Raw genomic sequence first — 26,995 nt, forward strand, 5'->3', positions numbered from 1 at the left:
AAATGCGTGTAATGCATACGCCAAAGTCAAATTTTGCGTGCAAGTGTTACGCCAAGCCATAGCCCAGCTAACAGACTTTTGTTATAAGAACGTTCTCCAAACGTTCAGTGTTGGTTCCGGGAATGTGAAAATGTCCAGTTTTCTTGACGTTAGAGGAACGTGTTTTAAAAGGTACACAGAAAAAACTCCAGTGTTAAATGGACTTTGGACTCCATGGATTGGAGTTAATTTGGCTCCAGCCTCAAGAGTGTAAAGTGTTAAAATATGAGTGTTAAATTAACACTGAAGAGTATTAAAGTTAATGAGATAATCAAGTGATTAATTGAGTGATGAATGAGCATTATTGAAGACACCTGATGTTAACAAGCAGAATCGCCAAAAGGAGAATATATAATTGTTAAGTCACCATTATGGAGATCAGTGTTTGCTTTAGTTGGGCTCTTGACCCTTAAACTACTAACTTTAAATTTTGTTTGGCTGCTGTATGAGTTACGACAGCTGGATAAACAAAGAGATAATGTGATCAGGTGATGTTGGATGGAAAATTTTCATCATTTGACCTGAGTCATTAAACCTATAGTTAAATTGTTGATTAAAGCAGCCCTATAATTCTACAGCATATGGTTTTCAGCTTTTCTGTACAATCAAAAAAAAGTTTAACTAATAGTTCTGATAAAAAAAAAAAACAGACTTTGGACCAGTTTATTTGTTTAAACACACTTGACATCAATAATCAGCATATGAATCTCAACAATGGTGACAATAATAAAGCATGTGCATTCTGGGTACCACCAATCAAAACTCATCCATTGGCTCCCATCATGTATTGCTGTATGAATAAATTATGATCTGAATTGTCTTAGTAATTTCCATTTCCTAATTGGATATTATTTTTGTCACCATTGTTGAGATACATACACTGATTATTGATGTCTGTGTGAGCCTAAGAGAAAGATTTTTTATTTATTTATCAGAATATTTTTTATAACAAATCTTTTGGATAAATGTATATCGTCAATGGATCTTATATGTAGAATCACTGTGATGCTATAATCAATAATATTTATCTAAATCAGAGATTAGGCTCTAAATGAGGTCAAATGATTATTATGTTAAGACACGACCACCATCACTTGATCACCTTTTTTTGTCCATCTGTCTGTTATACCTCAGTTACAACAGCATAACAAAATCTAAAGTTTAACATGTAAGGGTCAACTGGCCAACTAAAGTAAACACTGATCTCCATAATGGTGACTTACAATTCGATTGATTTTCTCCTTCAGTGATTCTGCTTGTTAACATCAGGTGTCTTCAATAATCCTCATTCATCACTCAATTAATCACATAATTATCTCATTAACTTTTACACTCTTGAGTGTTAATTTAACACTCATATTTTAACACTTTACACTCTTGAGGCTGAACCAAACAAACTCACAGGAGAGTTAATTTATAACACTGGAGTTTTTTCTGTGTACCTTTTAAAACACGTTCCTCTAACGTCAAGAAAACTGGACATTTTAACATTCCCGGAACCAACACTGAATGTTTGGAGAACGTTCTTATAACAAAAGTCTGTTAGCTGGGAGCCTACTATGGCGGAAATTCAATGCCAATAATAACCGAGCGCACAACTGATGCAAATTACTTGCGCGAGAGGATAGCCTACAGATCTACACGCGAGGAAACGGGGACTCGCGAGCTCATTCAAACCCAGCGCGCGCGCATGCCATCTCCTCTGCACGCAATACAAGCCCTCGGGCGCGCGCATGCCATCTCCTCTGCACGCAATACACCTCCTTCCGCTAACCCCGTTGGACCTCTAGGTTGAAAAATCGTCAATGCAAGTGAATGAGAGAAAATAATTATTTTATAATCCCGTTTGAATTTTGCAATGAATGTGAACATATGTTGTCTGTGAATTTTTTATATAATTTTTCGTCTGCATCCTGCAAGACTTCAAGTTACGCCCCACTTCAAGTTACGCCCACTTCAAGTTGCTCACTGTTTTTTCGACTTAAAGGTCAGGATTGTCTAAAAAAACTTTTATTCAAATTTGTTCAAACTGTCTTTATATACCAATGCATAATTAAAATGCAAATACTCTGAAATAGAGAGTATAAAAAACTGAGTGACTATAGTGTATTTAATCTTCAATAAACAGCTCATTAATTCCATTCACTCCCGCCTAAAAACGGGACTCTTAGCTGTTCAAGAACCGAAATGATTGTTTTGGTATAAAGCAAGCTGTAATCTACATTAGTGCCAGATACTGATAATGTATTGCAAGAAACCATATTGCAATGGTTCTATCAATTATTCTTCCCACGTCAACTAAAGTGTGGAGCAAGCACTAATATATCGTTTTGGAAAAAAAATTTCCTTCTCTTTTTTTAAATAAATAATTTTAAACATCTTTTGATGTCTTATTGTATTCCTGATTTGCTGATGATTCAAAATATTGACTGATATCAACAGCACTAATGAACAGCTAAATGCACCGCTGACAAACAAATACTTGTGAGACAAATGAACAAGCACACTGCACACCCATAACAAAATCTTTTAATTGAAAGGCAACACAATGAGGGTTAAAGGACAAATGAGGAATTGTCACCTCAAAAGCACCACAGCTGCACAAAAAATAAAGAAGAAACAGTCGTAAACTGGTATAGAAAACAATAAATTATGCGACCTCTATGCATTTACATCAATTAGGTGACATCTTATCCATGCATTTACATTATAATTAATATAATATAATATAATATTAAATGGAAAGCGACCACTCCAGGGCGATCTACTGGGTCATTCTATGGAAATTTCCATTTTTCTGCCATAGCATTTACAGAAATATTACACTTAAAAGACACTTTAGGGTTACAATTTCTTTACATTTTAAAACAAAACAATATGTTATTTGTAAAATTACATATTGTAAAATTATTTTAAATTTGACATCCATTTAATTCTGCTACACTCAAAAGTTAAGATTTAAAGGATTGCATCATTACTTGATTTTAACTGGTGTTCAAATATGTTCGTTATAGCAAATACATGGTTGCGCAAATGAACTAACCTCATTCAAGCACACTTTTAACAAACCTGACTAAAATAAGACAATCTCCTTATTTGTTGCATTATTATTATTTTTCTGTAACTCTGACTACATGAGCTGAAAACATTTTTAGTGGATCTCAAAGGCTGCATTTCATAATTACGATAATAATAATACAAATATTATATTGTAAAACATGATTAGGATATAAAATGGCTGTGTTCTATTTTAATATTAACAGTTGTTCTGCTCTATATTTTGTGAATAAGAAAGTTCAAAAGCATTTATAAATGAAAGACATTTTTAAAACTTGATTCACTTTTTAAAATCACAAAAAAATAAAAAAAACTTTAATATTGCCAAAGAAGTAAGGTAACACCAGTGACAAAAAATTGTGTATGCGGTCTTTAAATAAATACACACACAAAAAATAAATAAATCATTAAGCTGTCATGTATGTGTATTCATAAAGTCAAATGGTAATCTAATAATGTGGTCTAAATTTAAATGTTAGAAAAATAAATCAATTTTAAGATATCTTGCCATACCAAAAGTGGATGTTTCTGTAGAATGACCTGCATCTGTGACACTCAGCGGGACAGATTGACAAGCTCAAAGTTCCAGACGCTTTGCTCTGCCCTTGCTGCAATGTAAAAGGCAGCAATATTACTTATACATTTCGATTTACACGGTTATCTCTGGAAAATATTATTACCGTTGACTCTACACGAGCTGGCATATTGCAGACAACATCTCGTTTTGAGTTTGAACATCTCATCTCGTTCAAAATAGCCCCAGACTAACACGGTAGCATAATGAGGGTCCCTACCTTCAAACCGAAGCATTGAGAACTTTGACAGTGTCCAGACAGTTTAATAAGAAGATATTTTATACATACAGTCAACTTCGCATATACAGGCAGAAGCCATCTTCGAAAAACAGTCTCTATCAGTCGATCTAGGAACGCCGATCCAAGTGCGCTGGACCATATGAGATTCTACACAGTTCAGCGCACTTGGATCGGCGTTCCTAGATCGACTGATAGAGACTGTTTTTCAAAGATGGCTTCTGCCTGTATACGCGAAGTTGACTGTATATACAGACTGTATACATAATCATGAAAACAAATCTCAGATAACGATTGACTAGGTAACAATGTGTAATTAGACCAAAGGTTCATTTTGCACTGGAGTTCTCCTTTAAATTCATATGGAAACAAAGTTCTCAAGGTGAATGCATACCTTCCCAGATAGCAACACTGTTTCGGCCCAGATCCGGCCCACATCCAGAGGTGGAAAGTCCAGTGGTCAGAAAGTAAAAGTCCTGCCATATGTTTATTCCACCCATGAACTCAGTCAGCTGATTTCACTAATTAGTTCTATCTCCTGGCTGAAAAACTGCACTCAAAAAAAAAATGTCTAAACATAAGATTTATGTATTTGAATTGCATAACAAATTTCCATCCATTTGGATTACATAGTTTTAACATAAACAAATTAATAATCTGAATGTGATTCATATTTTAAGTCATATATAAATGAAACAGATAAGATTTATGTAATTGTATTAATAAACTGAATGTGATTCATATTTGTCAGTCATATGTAAATGAAATGGATAAGATTTATGTAATCGTATACAGAAAAACGCCCATGTTAAATTAGCACTGCTCAGTGTTCATATGTGTGCACACTACAGAGTTAAAGTACAATTGAATCAGTGTTGAAGTTAATGAGATAATTAAGAGGTGATTGAGCATTAAATATGAACACCTGATGTTAACAAGCAGAATCACTGAAGAACAGAGAAACACAAGAACTACAACTGACTTCAGACACAGCCTTAGATGAAATCAACTATAGAAAAAAGAAGACATTAAATATCTCAAGTTCTCAGCAGAGGAGGATTAAACAACTCCACAAACAGCATTACCAGCTTCACTTATTACTAACAAGACTGACTTTATTTAATATCCGCTTTAATTAAATCATATTTTGTATTTTAAAGTCACCATGATGGTGGATAGCATTTGGTTTAGTTGGGCTCTTGACCCTTAACAATTAATTATAAAATATTCTTTTGGCTGTTATAATTGTGTGTTTGTAAAGCACATTTGTTGTAGCAAAAAAGCCATGAGAAAGTGAGATCAGGTGATGTTGGCTGTTTACTGGTGTAATTTGACACTGAATTTAATCAGTGTCTAATACTTTGGTCATAGATTTTTTAAATATTTTTTTAGAGTATAAGTCATTTGATTTTACAACATCAGAGCAATGCTGTTTATTAAATAATATAAATGATTTTAAAAACATGTAATACAGTAATCTTGTTCTGCTAAGATGTTACTTAGACATCAAGAATCAGTGTATGATTCTCAACAATGGTGACAATCAATGAAATGCTACATGCTGCAGTGCATGCTGGGTACCACCAATCAAAACTCACCCATATCTCCCAGCATGCACTGATTATCTGGATATTTTGTTTGATTGTCACCAATGTTGAGATTCATACGCTGTTTCTTGATGTCTGTGTGCATCTAAGTGATGCCATAGATTAAAGTTTTTGTTACTTTTATGGTGACTTTTAAAAAACGTGGATATTATTTTACAAATAACACTGCTAGATATGCTGTAGAATTAAATTATTATGAATAACACACCACATACATCACCTGATCTCACTTTCTCATGGCTTTTTTGCTACATCAAATGTGTTTACAAACACAAAATTATAACAGCCAAGTAATATTTTATATTAAAGAGTTAAGGGTCAAGAGCACAACTAAAGCAAATGCTATCCACCATTATGGTGACTTTAAAATACAAAATATGATTTAATTAAAGCGGATATTAAATAAAGTAAATCTGGTTATTAATAAGTGAAGCTGGTAATGCTGTTTGTGGAGTTGTTTAATCGTCCTCTGCTGAGATCTTCACATATTTACTGTCTTCTTTTATTTTTAGTTGATTTCATCTAAGGCTGTGTCTGAAGTCAGTTGTAGTTCTTGTGTTTCTCTGTTCTTCAGTGATTCTGTTTGTTAACATCAGGTGTTCATAATTAATGCTCAATCACCACTTAATTATCTCATTAACTTCAACACTGATTCAATTGTACTTTAACTCTGTAGTGTGCACACATATGAACACTGAGCAGTGCTAATTTAACATGGGCGTTTTTCTGTATACGATTACATAAATCTTATCCATTTCATTTACATATGACTGACAAATATGAATCACATTCAGTTTATTAATACAATTACATAAATCTTATCTGTTTCATTTATATATGACTTAAAAATATGAATCACATTCAGATTATTAATTTGTTTATGTTAAAACTATGTAATCCAAATGGATGGAAATTTGTTATGCAATTCAAATACATAAATCTTATGTTTAGACATTTTTTTTTTTTGAGTGCAGTTTTTCAGCCAGGAGATAGAACTAATTAGTGAAATCAGCTGACTGAGTTCATGGGTGGAATAAACATATGGCAGGACTTTTACTTTCTGACCCCTGGACTTTCCACCTCTGCCCACATCTGGCACTTGTGGAATGCGGATATGGCCCACATGCAGCGTGGAATGACGGCACTTGAGTGGGCCGCTCCTGTTTGCCAGATCTGGGCCACAAGCAGACCATAGCAATGCCACATGTCAGCCAAGAGCAAAGAAATAAACCAGAACTGGAACTTATCTGAGCCACAAAGTTTGTGTATATTAAATATGGATTTATTTCAGCATTAATAAGCCTGTTAACAAGCAGAATCACTGAAGGAAAGAAGAGAACAGAAAAAGAGACGAGCAGAAACACAAGAACTACAACTGACTTCAGCCACAGCCTTAGATGAAATCCACTTAAGATAAAAGAAGACATTAAATCAGTGAAGATCTCAGCAGAGGAGGAATAAACAACTCCACAAACAGCATTACCAGCTTCACTTATTACTATCCAGACTGACTTTATTTCTGTCAGATGTCTACAGAAGTTCTTATTGAGAATAACAGAGGTTTAACTCAGATGTTTCATTTGAAGTCACCATAACAGTGATTAGTGTTTCCATTAGTTGGGCTCTTAACTCTTAATGTATCTTTAGTCGTTTTGGCCGCTGTGACAGTGTGTTTGTCAAACACATTTGCAGCAGCAAAGAAAGCTAAATTGAAATGAGATCAGGTGATGATGGTTACATGTTGATGGTTTTATAATCATCATGAAATAACCTGTTTCACTGATGTCTTTGGAATCTAACAATTGTGTTGATCCACTAATATTTTTAAGTCACAAACCCTGTGTAACTGCAGCATGAGTTCCAGCAATGCAATAACAGTCAGTTTAAATCTTTTAACAAACATGAGATATAAAAAAGCTTTTGCTGACACACACAGATATCAACAATCAGTGTATGAATCTCAACAATGGTGACAATCACAACTATTTAAATGATTAATTCAGAACATCACTGAAAAGCTACTAATTCACAACAAAACCAACAGCAAAAAAATAAAAGCAAATATTTAGAATTAAACAAAATAATAGGACAATTCAGCAATGTTGGAATGCATGCTGGGACTTTTGTACTATGCTGGTACCCAGCATGCATTGCAGCGAGGTACTTTTGAAATTATTAATGGATCAACACAATTGTTAGATTCCAAAATACATCAGTGAAGCAGGTTATTTCATGATGATTATAAAACCATCAACAGGTAACCATCATCACCTGATCTCATTTTACTTTAGCTTTCTTTGCTGCTGCAAATGTGTTTGACAAACACACTGTCACAGCGGCAAATACAACAAAAGATATAAAAAGAGTTAAAGGGGTCATGACATGAGAAACCAAATTTGCCTTGATCTTTTGGTATATAAGAGGTCTTTGTACCATTAAAACGTCCTGCAAGTTTCATAGCTTAAGACGTCCTCCCCATTTAAACAAATCATTTATTTAATCAAGCTCTAAATACAGCTCGTTCTGGATCCATGGTAAGAAGTGACGTCACGGTACGAAGTGACGTACCAGCGTTTGCATAATGACCGCCTCCAGCAGAAGACAGTTACGCTTTAAGCGCAAGGCAACTACGCTCATTTCGTATCATTGTCGCGCCCGCGCGCCTCACAAGTGTTCAGTCGACGGACAGCGAGTGGGTCTGTGTACAGGGAAAGTACGATGCCGCAGATGTGCTGTTCCTGGCTGTGGACAAACAACATCTTTGAATACGCTGCAGAAAGATCCAGTCGTCAGGGGAAAATGGATGCACTTTATTTTTTGCGGACGTCTCAGTCACGGCAGTGTTAGTTTAAGCGTTTGTTCTATACATTTGAAGGATGACTGTTTTGAGCTTTGCCAGAAAACTGTTGCTCAAAGATAAGTCCGTTCCGACTATTCTTGGCTCAACATCGACGACGCAAACTGTAAGTAATGTATTTAAAAATTTAAACTACTTTGTAAATACGCTGCGGAAGATCCAGTCGTCAGGGAAAAATTGATGCACTTTATTTTTTGCGGACGTCCCAGTCACGGCAGTGTTCTATACATTTAAGGATGACTGTTTTGAGGAAAAAATCCCAATATGATGCTTGGCTTTGCCAGAAAACTGTTGCTCAAAGATAAGTCCGTGCCGACTATTCTGGACTCAATAACGACGACGCAAACTTACTTTTTACCATGGCTAATATAAACACATTTGTATAAGAGAATCTTGAAAATATGTCGCCTTTCTAGTAGGTCTACATGTGATAGATAATTTTAAATGTTGCCTTTATCAATTCTGCATCTTCAAAGATGGCCTGTCTGTGCATGCATTTTTGTCTGTGGTACACCCTATCATTTCATTGGAATTAGTTAAATAATGTTAAACTGTTAGCAAATTAAGCTATAGGATAATTATGCAACAATAATCCGTTTTCAAGTGTCTCGGGTTAATTTTTTTTTATTAATTCAAAATAGTTTCACTTTCCATGTGGACACGGGCTGATCCAGTCTTCGTTGTTGTGGTGATGGTTCATTTTCCTCTGATTCCGGCTCAAACATAATAAGGTTTTATCATTGCAAGAGCCATCGCTTCGCATGCATCACCCGCTATTAAACAGTTGCGCCGAATCCGCAAACGTTCTGGCTGGGGGCGTTAATAATTGATGCATAGGCACTGACGTTAGCCAATCATAACAGTGGGCGTTAACACTGAACTCTTAAAGGGGAAACACCCCCAAAACAGACTGTTTGAATCAGAGGATGAGAAACAGGGTGGAAAAAGGTCATAAATCACTACATTTTAAAAGTTTTTTGTTAAAAAAACTATAGTAATACTATAATTGCACCTAAGGGAACATAATAATAAAATAAAAAAAACATGTCATGACCCCTTTAAGAGCCCAACTAATAGAAACACGAATCACTGTTAGGGTGACTTCAAATGAAACACATCTGAGTTAAACCTATGTAAATTCTCAATAAGAACAAGAAGATGTAGACGTCTGACAGAAATAAAGTCAGTCTGGTTAGTAATAAGTGAAGCTGGTAATGCTGTTTGTGGAGTTGTTTATTCCTCCTCTGCTGAGATCTTCACAGATTTAATGTCTTATTTTCTCTTTAGTGGATTTCATCTAAGGCTGTGGCTGAAGTCAGTTGTAGTCTCTTTTTCTGTTCTCTTCTTTCCTTCACTGATTCTGCTTGTTAACAGGCTTATTAATGCTGAAGTAACTCCATATTTAATATTATTGAACAAGCAGAATCACTGAAGGAGAAAACCATAATTAAAGTCTCCATTATTGAGATGAGTGTGTGTTTTAGTTGGGCTTTTCACCCTTAAATTATTAACTTTGTTTAGTTTGGCTGCTGTACATGAATTATAACAGCCAGATGAACGAATAGAAAAGGTGATGGTTATGTTTTAACATTATCATTATTTCACAATCATTTGACCTGAATCACTTATTCGCGATCCACCTCGTTTTATTGTACGGTGAATTCAACCAGGCATTCTGTTTCTTTGAAGCAAGATTCAATCATTTGTTACAGTATTTTTTTCGTGATTTGTATGGATGACACACAGCGACATAGGCTACACTGTTAACCCTTACTGTAGAAAAAGACCAAATTCTTACAATATCATACCATTTTCCATTAAAACAGTAATATACAGGAATATACCTACAGGAATATACTGTGAATTAAAGGAGAACTCCAACGGAAATGAACCTTTGGTCTAATTACTCAATGTTACCTAGTCAATCGTTATCTGAGATTTGTTTTCATGATTATCAAATGTAAATAGTTTTATCTCTAAAAACAGTTTAGCCTATAACGCTAGTATAACGCTAGTATATTGGGCATAGAGTAATGACAAATAAAATCGCTTGTTAATACCACTAACAAGGCTCAAAATAGCCCCACACCAACACGGTAGCATAATGAGGGTCCCTACCTTCAAACCGAAGCATTGAGAACTTTGACAGTGTCCAGACAGTTTAATAATAAGATATTTTATACATACAGTCAACTTCGCATATACAGGCAGAAGCCATCTTCGAAAAACAGTCTCTACCAGTCGATCTACGAACGCCGATCCAAGTGCGCTGGACCATATGAGATTCTACACAGTTCAGCGTTAAAAAAAAAAAAGAGCAATTAAAATTATAAATCACACCGGGTATTATGAGCATACCAATCATCTGTTTTTTAATTCACCTTTGCTGAAATTTATGGACATTGTCACATTCAAAACTGTACAATTTATGTTTAAAGTTAAAGAAAATAACTTGCCTCCCAGCCAGCACAGCCATGTGGGGCCCACATGGCTGTGCTTGTAACATATGTGAGATGTTTCATGAAAGAGACGGGGGATATCATTTAAGAGGACATTGTGTGTTCAAACAACCTCTCGTGCGAACTACAGTTAAAAGCATGTGTGTATCAGTTTGTGGGAATGGACTGAACAATAACATCAAACAGAGGCATAATATCATTCAATTCAAAAATAGAATAAAGAAATCTTTACTTGACCAATACAGAAATTAATAGACCTATACTCAAAGCAACATTAGTGTTCTCTTGCATACTCATTATTAGTGGGTGCTTGCCAAAGGCAAGGCACTCACTATTGTTATCCCTCATACTTATTATTAATGGTGCTTGCCAAAGGTTTGGTACAGTACAAAACACTGTTCATTTGCAACAATAACCATCATGATGACCCTCAGAGAGCAAGATAAAGTTGCATTAATAAATATTCATGCTAAAGTGTTACTTGGTTAAATAAATTTACATACTGAGATCAGTTTAATCCAGCTATTTGATCTCCAATTTATTTATTTTTTAAATGTGGCGCCTCCTCAGCTCACAGTCAGGCTCCTTTAGTGTTTGCAGTCTCTATGGCTCCTTTAGTGTGCAATCTAGCTCTATAGGCTCCTTTAGTGTTTGCAGTCTCTATGGCTCCTTTAGTGTGCAATCTAGCTCTATAGGCTTCTTTAGTGTGCAGCCTAGCTCTATAGGCTCCTTTAGTGTTTGCAGTCTCTATGGCTCCTTTAGTGTGCAATCTAGCTCTATAGGCTTCTTTAGTGTGCAGTCTAGCTCTATAGGCTTCTTTAGTGTGCAGTCTAGCTCTATAGGCTCCTTTAGTGTGCAATCTAGCTCTATAGGCTTCTTTAGTGTGCAGCCTAGCTCTATAGGCTCCTTTAGTGTTTGCAGTCTCTATGGCTCCTTTAGTGTGCAATCTAGCTCTATAGGCTTCTTTAGTGTACAGTCTAGCTCTGTAAGGTTCTTTAGTGTGCAGTCTAGCTCTATAGGCTCCTTTAGTGTGCAATCTAGCTCTATAGGCTTCTTTAGTGTGCAGTATAGCTATTAGCTCTATAGGCTCCTTTAGTGTGCAATCTAGCTCTATAGGCTTCTTTAGTATGCAGTCTAGCTCTATATGCTCCTTTAGTGTGCAATCTAGCTCTATAGGCTTCTTTAGTGTGCAGTCTAGCTCTATAGGCTCCTTTAGTGTGCAATCTAGCTCTATAGGCTTCTTTAGTGTGCAGTCTAGCTCTATAGGCTTATTTAGTATGCAGTCTAGCTCTATAGGCTCCTTTAGTGTGCAGTCTAGCTCTATAGGCTCCTTTAGTGTGCAGTCTAGCTCTATAGGCTCCTTTAGTGTGCAGTCTAGCTCTAGAGGCTCCTTTAGTGTGCAGTCTAGCTCTATAGGCTCCTTTAGTGTGCAGTCTAGCTCTATAGGCTTATTTAGTATGCAGTCTAGCTCTATAGGCTCCTTTAGTGTGCAGTCTAGCTCTATAGGCTCCTTTAGTGTGCAGTCTAGCTCTATAGGCTCCTTTAGTGTGCAGTCTAGCTCTATAGGCTTATTTAGTATGCAGTCTAGCTCTATAGGCTCCTTTAGTGTGCAGTCTAGCTCTATAGGCTCCTTTAGTGTGCAGTCTAGCTCTATAGGCTCCTTTAGTGTGCAGTCTAGCTCTATAGTAGGGCTGGGCGATATATCGCATGAGATTGTTAGGCGCATCTCATCAGTAAAGCCGGTTCCTTGATTAGTAGTAAATCGCCATCACCTGCTTTCAGATGTAGCGGCATTTACTACACAGGAGTCCTCAACTCTGGACCACGAGATCCACTTTCCTGCAGAGTTTAGATCCAACCCTAATCAAACACACCTGAACAAGCTAATCAAGCTCTTAATGATTAATACAACGTTACAGGTACACAACAAAATCCCCAGTGTTAAATCAACATTGCTCAGAGTGCATATTGTCCCAAACTATAGAGTGTTAAAAGTGTTAAAGTTAATGAGATAATTATATAATTAATTAAGTGATGTTTGAGCATTAGTGATGAACACCTGATGTTAACAAGCAGAATCACTGAAGAAAAGAGAAACACAAGAACAACTGACTTCAACCAAACCCTTAGTTGAAATCAAATGAAGAAAACATTAAATCTGTGAAGATCTCAGCAGAGGAGGAATAAACAACTCCACAAACAGCATTACCAGCTTCACGTATTACTAACCAGATTGACTTTATTTTTGTCACAAGTCTACAGAATTGATTGTTGAGAGTTGATGATGTTTAAGTGATCAAAAAATTAGGCAACCATTATCGTGGTCAATGTTTGCTTTAGTTGGACCCATTGGATTTTCAAAGTAAGCTTCTTTAAGCATTTGCAATAGTGTTTCATGATAAACACTTGAGCTTTGCTGAACAAAAAGTTCAAAATAAGAATATGCTTTTATGCTTGCAAGACTTTTAAAAGAAAATCATAAAGAGATATTTGTTAAAGATCATTTGTCACAAATTTATTATTTTATTTGGGTTATTGATTCAGGCATAGTGAGTGTGTAAAAATAAAGTTATATTAAACAATTGTCAGTGCTAAAAATGCTTCTGAAACTATATACTTAGACATCAACACTTACCATACAATCCTTGACAGTGGTGACAATAATTATTCATACTGCAGTGCATGCTGGGATTTTTGTCAAATTGTGATACCCAGCATGCATTGCAGCATGAAACTTTTGGTTTATTGTCACCATTGTTGAGATTTGTATGCTGATTTTTGCTGTATGTGAGTTTGGTAAAAACTGCAGAATAATATCTTGTATGCACTTAACAGTTTTAAAATTTCACACGATAAATAATGGATGTAGTTTCACAGCGTAGACAAGGCAAACCCCTCAAATGTATTAATGATAAAACACTGATTAGTGATTTAACATTCAATAAGTTCAGGTTATACTATCATATTCTGATTTTACTGCTTTTAAAACATTATATATGTTGTGGCAGAATTAAATCTATCATAGAGAGTGACGGGTCAACAGAGCAACTAAAGCAAACAAGGATCTCTATAATGGTGGCATTATATTTTTACCAATAAAATATCAACTTTTAAACCTCTGTTAATTCTCAAAAATAACTTCTGTAGAAGCATGGCAGAAATCAAATCAATCTGGTTAGTAATAAGTGAAGCTGGTAATGCTGTTTGTGGAGTTTGTAGACATCTAAGGCTGTGGCTGATGTCAGTTGTAGTTCTTGTGTTCCTCTTTCCTTCATTGATTCAGGTGTTCATCACTAATGCTCAATCATCTCTTAATTAATCACTTAATTATCTCATTAACTTTAACACTTTTAACACTCTGTAGAATGGGACAATATGTACTTGAGCAATGTTGATTTAACACTGGGGATTTTGTTGTGTACCTGTAATGTTGTATTAATCATTAAGAGCTTGATTAGCTTGTTCAGGTGTGTTTGATTAGGGTTGGATCTAAACTCTGCAGGAAAGTGGATCTCGCGCTCCAGAGTTGAGAACCCCTGTACTACACAGAGCCGTAGTTAACTGACAAGCTGAGCCATATCGCATTGATTATCGCAGGCGATATGTCTGCGATAATTATGCGATATTGCTCAGCTTGTCAGTTAACTACGGCTCTGTGTAGTAAATGCCGCTGCATCTGAAAGCAGGTGATGGTGATTTACTACTAATCAAGAAACCGGCTTTACCTACGAGATGCGCCTAACAATGTCATGCGATATATCGCCCAGCCCTACTCTATAGGCTCCTTTAGTGTGCAGTCTAGCTCCATTGGCTCCTTTAGTGTGCAGTCTAGCTCTATGGGCTCCTTTAGTGTGCAGTCTAGCTCTATGGGCTCCTTTAGTGTGCAGTCTAGCTCTATGGGCTCCTTTAGTGTGCAGTCTAGCTCTATAGGCTCCTTTAGTGTGCAGTCTAGCTCTATAGGCTCCTTTAGTGTGCAGTCTAGCTCTATAGGCTCCTTGCAGTCTAGCTGAGATGTGTAAGGGCCAGTCCGTGTTTTATGCCACACATTCAAATGTTTGCCTTAATAAAAAGCCCAGTGCATTCACCTCAGCAACTGTCTCAAAACACAGACAGAGTGTCTTCATCATCTCCTCCACCCTAATAAATAAAAGTAGGCCAATATAAAGCAGGTTATGTTTCTGGTGTTCTGTCTGCTGCATACTGACCTCTGTGTGGGAGACTGCGTGCATGTGTGCTGGCTTCAACAGGGACAATGTATTTCCCTCTACTGCAGAACATACATTCAGCCATATCTAAAACTTAAAATAGTAATGTATCGCACACGTACCCAGTGTTACTTGCTTAGAGGAGCCAGCACCAGGGTCAGACTGTACAGCACCTGTAATCCCCTCCATAATCGGCCGTCCTTTATTCCTATCAGAGCCAACTCAGTGTATTCTGGAGGAGTGGCCCTCCACTGGTTCTCTTACGAGAGATACTATCGTACTGCGTAGTATACTACGCTATGGGGAAAATCCTTTTCCACGAGAATACTGAAGCCAAAAATTATCCATAATTTTGTATAAATGTAAAACGCGTTGCCGCAGCATACAGACCTAGGCGAGACACAGCTCGCGCGCCGATTGGCTGCTATGCTGGCAACTGCTTAAGCCTATTGAGCGAGACCATGAGTGACGTCACACCCAATGAGCGTCACGTCCCGCCGAAACGGGCGTGGCTTGGGGCTATAAATTGCGCTCGCAGGCTTAACTCTGTGATTTTTAATCCTTCAGCGAAGACTCTACATCACTGGATCCGAGGAGAAGCCCCGCCGTCGACAAAGCAACTCAGCGGGACGAGTCAGAAGCTGCTGGCCACGCTGCCTTCACCGCCTTCCCAGCTGCGCTATCCGGCGCCCATATCCTTTTCTAAAACCTCTGTGTGTGCTCGCCGGCGCGACACACACTCCTTCATCTAAAAGAGCAAAGCGTCTTTTTAAAGATGGAATCCTGCGGCTCGTGCAGAGCCACACTCAGCGACGGGGACCGCCATTTTCTCTGCGTTTCCTGCCTGGGTGAACAACACGCTTCTCTTGCGCTCGCGGACGGCGGCTTCCCTCACTGTGAGCTGTTGCCATTAGCGACTCTGAGGACTCGCTTGGCTTCGTTTCAAGAGCCCGTGTTCACCGCTGTTGTGCCGCGCCGTAAAAAGCGCCGTGCACAGCGGAACCCGGAACCCTCCCCCAGCCGCCTTGCGTCACCGGCTTCATCTTTGTCGATTCCCGACGGACAACGGCCGCAGCCTGCCGCCGTTTCTGTCGTTGAAGAGGATGAGGCCGACGCTATGCTGAAGGAAGGAGATTCCTGCTCTCTCCTGGCGTCAGGCAGTGAGGATTGGGCGAGCTCTGTGGACCTCGCGCCTCCTGCCCGCTCGTCTACGGGGAAGAGAGCGAGCATCGAGGCGGAGCTGATTCGCGTGCTCACTCTGGCCACGGCGAGCCTTGGCCTTGAGTGGGTGTCGCCCGAACAGCCCGCCCACAACCGACTGGACGGCTACTTCCTGCCCGGGGAGCGCACTTCGCCTGCTTCCAAGCCAGCGCCTTTTCTTCCTGAGCTTCATGAAGAAGTCGCTAGAGCTTGGAACTTCCCGTTCTCGACCAGGACACGGTCCTCTGTTTCCCTGGCGTTCTCCGCTGTCGACGACGCTAAAAACAGAGGATACCTTTCCCTGCCGCCGGTCGAAGAGCCGATTGCAGCGCACTTATGCCCGCCCTCCGCTGGACGGCAAGCTAAGATGGCGCTGCCCTCAAAGGCTTGCCGCATGACGTCATCCCTGCTCCACCGCGCTTTCGCCGCTAACGGACAGGCTGCATCAGCGTTGGACACGATGGCCACGCTACAGATCTTCCAGGCCGATCTCTTCCGCAAGCTGGATGAGAAAGGGACTGACGCGATCTGTGTGGCGGACTTAAGGAGCACTACGGACCTCGCTCTCCGCGCTTCGAAGTCTGCAGCACAGGCCATCGGACGGAGCATGGCGGCGCTCACCGTGTCTGAGGCACCTCTGGCTCACGCTCTCAGACATGCTGAACGCGGAGCGCACCGCCTTCCTCGACGTGCCGCTTTCCCCTGCTGGCCTCTTCGGTACCTCGGTCAAGGATTTCACCGACAGGCATGCTGAGGTACAGAAAGCGACGCAGGTTATGAAGCACTTCCTCCCGAAGCGACTCTGCAGCAGGCCGTGCGAAACCGTCTGCTCAGAGCTCACAGCCTAAGCCTCCGCCCAACGCCTCCTTTCAACGCCGCCAGACTCAGAGCTCGAGACCGCGCTCCCGATCTTCTGAAGATCGCGTTGAAACCAGAGGTACAGAAATCATCCTAGCACGCCTAAGAAAACGACGGTGTTCAATTCCCGCTGCGGCCGGACCTTCACCAAAGTTTGCCGCTCGTCCAGTCCCAAGAGAAGTGACTGGTCCAGTGTATATGGGCCATTCTACAGAATTGGTGCAAAGTCAGAGTTGGAAACATCTTGAAATTTTTTAGTTTTTAGTTTATAATATCCAAGGTACGCTTTTCTAGTAATTGTGCAGTTAATTCTCATATTGTATTTTCAGAAAATGCTGGAATATTTTCCTTCTCCCCAAATTTGTCACTACCGAAACACAATATTAAATAATTTATTAAGAAGGCTTATAATGACCTATTAAGATTTTGTTTACATCTACCTTATAAATATATATTTTTTCTATTTAAAAAATTTTTTTTTACAGGTTAAATCAATAAATATTATAATTTTTATAATTTAATAATATTTTAAGTGTAATTTATGAGATTTGTTGAATTTTGAACCCAATCTTTCTTTGTAGAAGGCATAACGTTTATCGTACTGATTTCAAAGTTAAGGATTCATTAGTTTGAATATGCATAAAAAAACAAACACTATCATAAAATCTTAGTTGATAATTCAATATACTTTATTTTTGACAAAATATCCCATGTTACGGTAGTGACTGCACATTTTTGGTAGTGACAGTAATGTTTTGGTAGTGACCACAATACTTAGTTTGCCATGGCTGAATCAGACTGTCCACATTTTATATTAATATAAATAAATAACTATGATGCACATATGCAGTCAGTACATATAGCAGACACACATCTGACAGTAAATATCTTATAAGAACACCTAGAGCTATTCTATACTTTGGGTCTTGAGATGCAAGTGAGAAGATGTATGCTCATAGATTTTTCTTCCTAAAAACTTACAATGTAGCTGACTGTTTCAGAACCACTTTGTTTTATTTTCACATTTGTTTGTAATTCAGATTTGTAGTCATTCAGATAAATCTCCCGAACCACTGGTGTGTGTGTTTGTGTCTGATTTTTGCTCATTTTCTCCCTTTTCCCCCAGTGTGTATGTGCACTGGTGTCTGATCACCCTCACTGGAAGTGATAGGTGGTGTGGAAGCCCTGCAAAATGTCTCCACCTCTTTGTCTTTTCACCATCATCCTGTGTCTTTTCTGTCTTTTCATCCATGCTTTTCTGACATGTCTTTGCTCCCTGTCAGATACTCTTCAACTTCCCTTCGTTTCTTATTTCTTTCTCTTTCTTTCCTTAAGTATTCTATTCCTCATACTTCACTGGGTCTTCCCTCAACCTTTGTTTGTTTTATCTCTGTCTCTCTGTTGTAGTTTTTCTATTTTTTTAGGTATGTTGTTTTTTTATGTCATTCTCCCTGTCAAGTTAATCATAGAAATTAACATTACTGGCAACCAGTGTTGTGTGTAACGCGTATCAAAGTAACGCGTTACAGTAACATAACTACTTTTTCGAGTAAAAAAAACTACTGAAATTTTTGGTAACGAAACTTAGTTACTTTTTCAATTCGCCACAACGTTACTTTTCCCAGGGACAGATTTGACAGCAACACTGTCTTCTCAGCTGTGTGCTTGCTATAGTCACAAGCTCCACACGGTACATGACAGAGGCTGGTAGCAGAGCAGTCAATTCTGTGAATTACTCTGCGCAAACCAAAAGTAATACTACTTTTGAATGGGTGGCATTTAAAACACCAAATATTAAGGATTGGCATTTCAAGCTAAATATTAGTCGATGATTGTTCGAAAATCATACCTCTCCCCACATGCTCACCGGTAAAACGGCGTTCGCTCAAATCCCGCTGCGACATTACATTTCTCTGTACTGTAGGCTAAGCCTACGTGTTGTAGCCTAGTCATTAAAGAAAACGATTTCCTTTCATATTTATGTTTAAATAAAATATATTTTTTAATTTCATCAATGTTGATTATATGAAAAGTGAAAAGCATGAGTAAGATCATAAGATGCGCAATCGGGAGACAAATAGAGTGGGCAGACATGATTTTTACCACTCCATTAAGTTTGTTTTTGTAGAAAGCCTTTCTTTAAAGTGAATTTCGTTTTATATTAATTGTATCTTAATTTTAATCAATGTTTCATCAACCAATTGTCTGGATATAATAAATAAGAAGTAAATATAGCAGGCAATATAATCGGGATTTCTCAGGAGCTCCGCGCCGGTGCGTGAACTGGAGCTCGTCTCATAAATTAACCCAAACTCAGTGTATAAGCTATTTGCATCAAATACCTGAGAAATGTATTGAAAGCTTAATTATAAAGCTTTTTTAAGAACTAACGAGAAACAAGAAAACACTACTTTTTAAAAGTAACTTCACCAACACTGCTGGCAACAACCTTACACCTAAGCTAGTATCATGGAATGCAACCTTAAGTAATTGTAACCTCATCACATTACAGAATTTTTACAGAATCTTGCATACTACAACACTACTTAAAACATACTACAGTAGTAATTATTTGCATAACTGTACTAAAATGTAGTTTATTCCTCCAAATAAGGATTATGTGTTCCCTTATGTCACTACCAAAACAATAATGTCACAACCGAAACTTCAAGACATGTTTCGGTTGTGACTGTTTTGGTAGTGACAATTTTAGCAACTTTTGAGCCTAGCTCGAAGATGCTAATCAGCACATGGTTAGCAATCACTGATCAGAACAGTTGAACACATATAACAACTAAATGTTATGGAATAACATCCAAAAAAGTTTTCTCAATAGCAGAAAAAATGAGTTTGGTAGTGACATTCCTTAAAGTTACACACAGATTTTTAGACTTTAGAACACATTTACCTCAAAATGATGGGATCAATCTACTCACCATATAGCACATGAGAGAGAGGGACACAGGAATATTTCCTGATAAAAAATGTAGGGGTGTGGTTCAAATCAGTCTCAGCCAATGGACTATAACATTCACTGTTTTGGTAGTGACATGAAAATACAGGACACGTTTTTTTAGATAAAGTTTCATGATTTAAAAATAAAATATTAAATAAATATTTTTTTTAACTTCATAAAAAAAAAATATATATATATATATATATATATATATTTTTTTTAAAACAAGAATGGAAAAATTTGCTACATTTTTTTCAATATCATTTTCACAATTTGAAATTTAGGGGTTAGGGTTTGGGACAGCCACCTCCTAATTGAAAGTAGCCCATAAATGATAATTTTATATATATAAAGCTTAATGGTATCTTAAATATTATTGTGGGTTTCAATAGATAATTGAAGGATCTTAGTAAACATCTAAGATTTTAATAATTAAATGCTTTCAAATGTGTTTTTTGGATGAGGGACAGCAGTTTGCACCAATTCTGTAGAATGGCCCATATAGCAGCCAACAAGCCTGTCTCATTGCCCGGTTGCCTGCACACAACAGCCGTTTTCACGGCTACCCAGATAAATCCTTTAAAGAGCGTATTTTCTGGTGTCCCGGCCACGGCCGATGGTGTTTCATGTGTAGTAAGACTGCCCACTGTAATGTGCCCATCCCTACACACAAGCACAGCCCCACACACAGGGCTCGCGCACATAAAATCGATTCAGGTCGATTGCGCACTACACTGTAAAAATGAAAACATAGATTTTATTTATATCTAATTAATAAAAATGAGGCAACAGATTACAAGCAATTTTATTAATTAAATTTAACAAATTAGAATTGAGTAATAATTAATCAAATTAATTCCTTAAATGTTACACTGTAAAAAATAAAACATAGATTTTATTCATATTTAATTAATAAAAATGAGGCAACAGATTACAAGCAATATTATTAATTAAATTTAACAAATTAGAATTGAGTAATAATTAATCAAATTAATTCCTTAAATGTTAACCATTTAAAATGAGTAAAATTTACAAAATATATGTTATTGCCAACATTGAAGACACCTGATGTTAACAAGCAGAATCACTGAAGGAGAAAACCATAATTAAAGTCACCATTATGGAGATGAGTGTGTGCTTCACCCTTAAATTATTAACTTTAAGTTTTGTTTGGCTGCTGTACATGAGTTATAACAGCCAGATGAACAAACGGTGATCTGATGGTGTTGGTTGTGTTTTAACATAATCATTATTTCACAATCATTTTACCTGAATCACTGAACTCAAACGGAGTACAATTTGTGACTTAAGTTAATTTTATTAACTATAGAAGTACTGGTCTTGTACACCCTAATATTTTTATCTTTTACAATGTAATTCAAATAATTTCTAAAAAGTTTATCTTGTACAAAAAACAAACAAACAGACATCATGAATCTGCCTGTGCATCTCAACAATGGTGACATTTATAAAGCATGTTGCAGTGCATTCTGGTTTGCACCAATCACAACTCATTCATGGCTCCCATCATGTATTGCTGCATGAATAAATAATGAGCTCAGAGGTTGTCACCATTGCTGAGATTCATACGCTAAATCTTGATGTCTGTGTGCGCCTAAAAAAAAACCACATATATTTTTTATTATTATTAATTTGATCATTTGGATTTCATTGAAAAGGATAATAATATTATGCAGCTAGAATTAATAAAATAAATTTAACTCATAAATTGGACTCTACATGAGATCAGTGATTCAAGTCAAATGATTGTGAAATTATGAAACACAACCAACACCATCAGATCAACATTTCTTTTTGTTCATCTGGCTGTTATAACTCATGTACAGCAGTCAAACAAAACTTAAAGTTATTATTTTAAGAGTCAAGAGCCCAACTAAAACACACACTGATCTCCATAATGGTGACTTTAATTATGGTTTTCTCCTTCAGTGATTCTGCTTGTTAACATCAGGTGTCTTCAATGTTGGCAATAACATATATTTTGTAAATTTTACTAATTTTAAATGGTTAACATTTAAGGAATTAATTTGATTAATTATTACTCAATTCTAATTTGTTAAATTTAATTAATAATATTGCTTGTAATCTGTTGCCTCATTTTTATTAATTAAATTTAAATAAAATCTATGTTTTATTTTTTACAGTGTAAGTGTAGCAAACGTGCCCACGACTCAGTGCCCACTAATGCTACCTCCTGCACGTTTCACGGTTTCTGTAAAAACGAAATCGGCGTGCAGGCGCTCTGCCCAGGCGAGCGATGCTATAAAGGTGGTAAATGTGCCCGCTTCCACGCGCCCACACCCACACACAAGCATCACAGTTCCAGTGGAACTCGTCCAGCCCTCCCCCTCCCGGTTAACCACTGTAGAGGGGTAGAGCGCGGACATTCTGCCCGCTGTCATCAGCGCGGTGGTCCCCGCCTCAGATGTTTCGAGCATGACGCTTACGTCACAGCTCACCGAAGCCGCTGTATCGCAAGCCGATCAGAGCGCGCTTCAGCCCCTATCAACCCGTGCAGTTGCGTGGGCGAAGCTCCCCGGAGATTCTAAATGGGTTCTAAACATCATAAAAGAAGGCTATTCGCTGCAGTTTCGCCAACGCCCTCACCGCCACGCGGCGCGCGTCGAGACCACGGTAGATTCGAATGTAGCACATCTACTTCGAGCCGAAATTCAGAAACTGTTGAGCAAAGGGGCGATAGAACCCTTATCTCAAGCTCAACGCAAAGGGGGCCTTTACAGCAGATACTTCCTAGTACCCCAAAAAAAACGGGGGTCTCAGACCCATACTAGATCTGCGTCAACTGAACAAAGCGCTTATGAAGCGCCAGTTCAAGATGCTCACAACCAGAAGAATCCTCGCGCATGTTCGCCAGGGAGACTGGTTTGTGTCAATAGATCTAAAGGACGCGTATTTTCAAATACAGATTGCGTCACGTCACAGGCGATTTTTGAGATTCGCCTTCGAGGGTCAGGCTTATCAGTACACAGTCCTGCCGTTCTGCTTGTCCCTGGCACCCCGTACATTTACGAAGTGCATGGATGCAGCGCTCGCACCCCTCAAACTCAGGGGCATTCGAGTGTTGAATTATTTGGACGACTGGCTCATTCTAGCCGAAGCACAGAGCCATATTACTGAACCACCTCGACAGTCTCGGTTTAACAGTGAACTGGGAAAAGAGTTCGCTATTTCCCAGTCAGACTATTTTGTTTCTGGGAATAGAACTGAACTCGCTGTCGATGACAGCACGGCTGTCACCCCAGCGTACACTGGATGTTCAGCGCACGGTCAGCTCTTTCCGCTGCGGCGCTGTAGCCCCTCTCAAGAGATTTGAGCTTTTGGCGTTGGCGAAACTGCAGCGAATAGCCTTCTTTTATGATGTTTAGCACCCATTTCGAAACTCCGGGGAGCTTCGCCCACGCAACTGCACGGGTTGATAGGGGCTGAAGCGCGCTCTGATCGGCTTGCGATACAGCGCAACCCTGCTGCGCATGCGCCCACTGCAGTTCTGGCTCAAAGAGAGAGTGCCTCACAGTGCATGGGCAACCGGTCATCTTCGCCTCAAGGTCGATCAAGTGTGCATCACAGCTTTGAACCCTTGGGGATCGAAAGACTGGTACCATTCAGGTGTAAGCCTGGGGACTTTTTCGAGACTGAGGGTGGTGTCTACAGACGCATCCAATGCAAGATGGGGAGCGCTGCTCGAGGGCAGACCGCTTCTTGGCCTATAGTAAGAGCGGGAGAAGCTCCTCCACATAAACTGCCTCGAAATGTTAGCAGTGAGCAAGGCGCTCACGCGCTTTCGTCCCCTGATAACGGGGCGCCACGTTCTGATACGTTCAGACAACATATCAGTGGTATCCTACATAAATCACCAGGGCGGCCTCAGGTCCCTGACTTTGTACAGGCTAACCAGACGCCTGGTTATGGGCACGCAGCAACCTGCTCTCGCTGAAAGCAGCGCACGTGCCGGGACGCCTGAATGTAGGACCAGACATACTGTCCAGGAACCACGTTCCGACAGGAGAATGGTCTCTACACCCACAGACAGTACGACTGTTGTGGAGGAAATTCGGCAGAGCGGAAGTAGACCTGTTTGCGTCTCAAGAGAACGCTCACTGTCTAGAATTTTTCTCAAAAAGCAAGGACGCTCTGACCCACTCGTGGCCTCGTCGTAGCAGTTAAGCAGTTGCCAGCATAGCAGCCAATTGGCGCGCGAGCTGTGTCTCGCCTAGGTCTGTATGCTGCGGCAACGCGTTTTACATTTATACAAAATTAAGGATAATTTTTGGCTTCAGTATTCTCGGGAAAAAGGATTTTCCCCATAGGGTAGTATACTACGCAGTACTCGTTCCTCTCTCTAGAGAGAACCGAGGTTACGTAAGTAACCGAGTACGTTTTCTGAATTTCACCCTTTTTTTCCCCGGTTTGCCTCAAACAAGTGTTTGTGATCAAATGTTTACAAAAATAATAAAAGGTTGTGTGTAAATACTTACTACTTTGAATTATATTTTTATATTTTGTCTTTATCTGCTGCCAAGAACGTTTGGAGTTGCATCTAAAAATAAATGAATATTAATCTTTTAGTATATATAGTATATATAGTATATAGTATATAGTATATTGTGGATCAGGAGAGGAGAGGCATGGCGTGTAGGGTAGTAGCGCTACCTGGACATAAGCTGGGACTTGATCACCCCGGCTGGGTCGCCTAGGGGAGGGGGTCTGATTGTTGAAAGACCCGAAACCCCCCGTGATCCTAGGTTACATCACTGATGATATGTCCAGGTGCACCAGACGGTGTATCTAAAACCTTCTTTCTGGAACAACCAGTGACTACCAGGAACAGTCTGGTTGACCACCAAGTACAGATTGGTGACAGCTGGAGAGACAGTGGACAGCCCGGAAAGACGGCACCGGGGCAGTGAGGGGTAGCATCCCAAGCTGCACCTTCTGAGAAGAAGGAACCCACAAAAGCTACGAATCGACCTACAGGAGATATACCCCTAGGGATTCCCGAGAGGGGGGGCGGAAGAGAATCCCACAGGATGGATCAAAGGATGACGACACATGGCAATGAAAATACGACGGCGACAATGGAATGTATATGTGGCAAGAAATGCAAGAACCGACATGGCCTGCGGATCCACCAGGCCAAGATGAAGTGTATGCAGAAGGAGGTAGAGTCACAGCGCACAGGAACTACGCCTGGTGAGACGCAGGAGGAGCCAGGCCCGGAGTCACCCCACAGTGCCCGGAGCCTCCAGGTGACGCAACCACCTGACGCACACAGGACATCAGAACATCGTCGGGTGAAGTGGCCCCAAGCTAGCAAGGAGAAGGAGTGGCGCCAGCTTGATGAAGACGCAGATACCATCTTGGAGATAACTGCCAAAGGGAGAGCCGATCGACGCCTCAAAACGATGACTACAATCATCATCAGCCTAGCTGCAGAGAGGTTTGGACTTGAGGAGAAGCGAGCAGCGAAGCCCCCTTATACCATGAACAACAGAGCAAGCAAAATCCATCAGCTCAGGCAGGAGCTGAAGACCTTGAGGCAGCAGTTCAAGGTTGCAAGCAAAGAGGAGAGGGGACCGCTTGCGGAGCTACGCAGCATAATCCGCAAAAAGCTGATGACCCTGAGGAGAGCGGAGTGGCATAGGAGGAGGAGGAAGGAGAGGTCCAGGAGGAGAGCTGCCTTTCTAGTGAACCCATTTGGATTTACGAAACAGCTGCTAGGACAGAAGCGCAGCGGCCAACTCACCTGCTCTAAAGCTGAGGTTGACCACCACCTCAAGCAATCCTACAGTGATGAGTACAGAGAGCAAGACCTAGGCCCTTGCAGGCTCTTGATCAATCCACCTGCACCGGCTCTGGACTTTGACGGGAAAGAGCCAGGCTGGAAGGAGATCCAGGAGGTGGTTAGAAGGGCAAGGGCAAATTCTGCTCCAGGGCCCAGTGGAGTACCGTATAAGGTTTATAAGAACTGTCCAAGACTACTCCACAGACTCTGGAAGATCCTGAAGGTGATTTGGAGGAGGGGAAAGGTAGTAGACCAATGGAGACAGGCAGAGGGTGTTTGGATCCCGAAGGAGGAGAAGTCTCAGAAAATCGAGCAGTTCCGGACCATCTCACTGCTGAGTGTTGAAGGAAAGATTTTCTTCAGCCTCATTTCCAGGCGACTGACAGACTACCTCCTGAAGAATTCCTACATCGATACAGCAGTCCAGAAGGGAGGAATCCCAGAGGTACCTGGATGTCTGGAGCATACAGGTGTGGTCACTCAGCTGATCAGGGAAGCCAGGGAGAACAAGGGGGACCTGGCTGTGCTGTGGCTGGACCTCGCAAATGCCTATGGATCTATACCCCATAAACTGGTCGAAGAGGCACTGAACCGGCATCATACCCCGAAGAAGTTCAGAGACCTCATCCTGGACTACTATACCAACTTCCATATGAGAGTCTCCTCCGGAACAACAACCTCAGACTGGCACAAGCTTGAGAAGGGGATCATCACTGGCTGTACAATCTCAGTTATCCTTTTTGCACTCGCCATGAACATGCTGGTGAAATCTGCGGAAATGCAGTGTAGGGGGCCCCTCTCGAAGTCTGGAGTTAGACAGCCACCCATCCGAGCCTTCATGGATGACCTGACAGTGACCACAACATCTGTCCCAGGCTGCAGGTGGATCCTGAATGGCCTTCAGGAGCTGATGTCCTGGGCTCGCATGAACTTCAAGCCGGCTAAGTCGAGGTCCCTCGTGCTGAAGAAAGGGAAGGTCACTGACAAGTTCCACTTCTCACTTGGCACCACCAAGATGCCATCACTGACAGAGGAACCTGTGAAGAGCCTGGGGAAGGTGTTCAATTGTAGCCTAAGAGACGCAGCTTCCACAAAAGCGACCAACCAAGACCTGGAGACCT

The 26,995-nt window shown here is 39.9% G+C and overlaps 1 protein-coding gene across 1 annotated transcript in view; it reads left to right on the top strand.

Moving 5' to 3' along the window:
* Positions 1 to 26,995, top strand: part of LOC307000842 (CCN family member 1) — a 249,198-nt gene that overhangs the window by 128,121 nt on the left and 94,082 nt on the right. The gene's annotated exons all lie outside the window — the stretch shown is intronic.

Source organism: Phoxinus phoxinus (genome assembly GCF_949152265.1).
Source record: "Phoxinus phoxinus genome assembly, chromosome: 1".
NCBI lineage: Eukaryota > Metazoa > Chordata > Actinopteri > Cypriniformes > Leuciscidae > Phoxinus > Phoxinus phoxinus.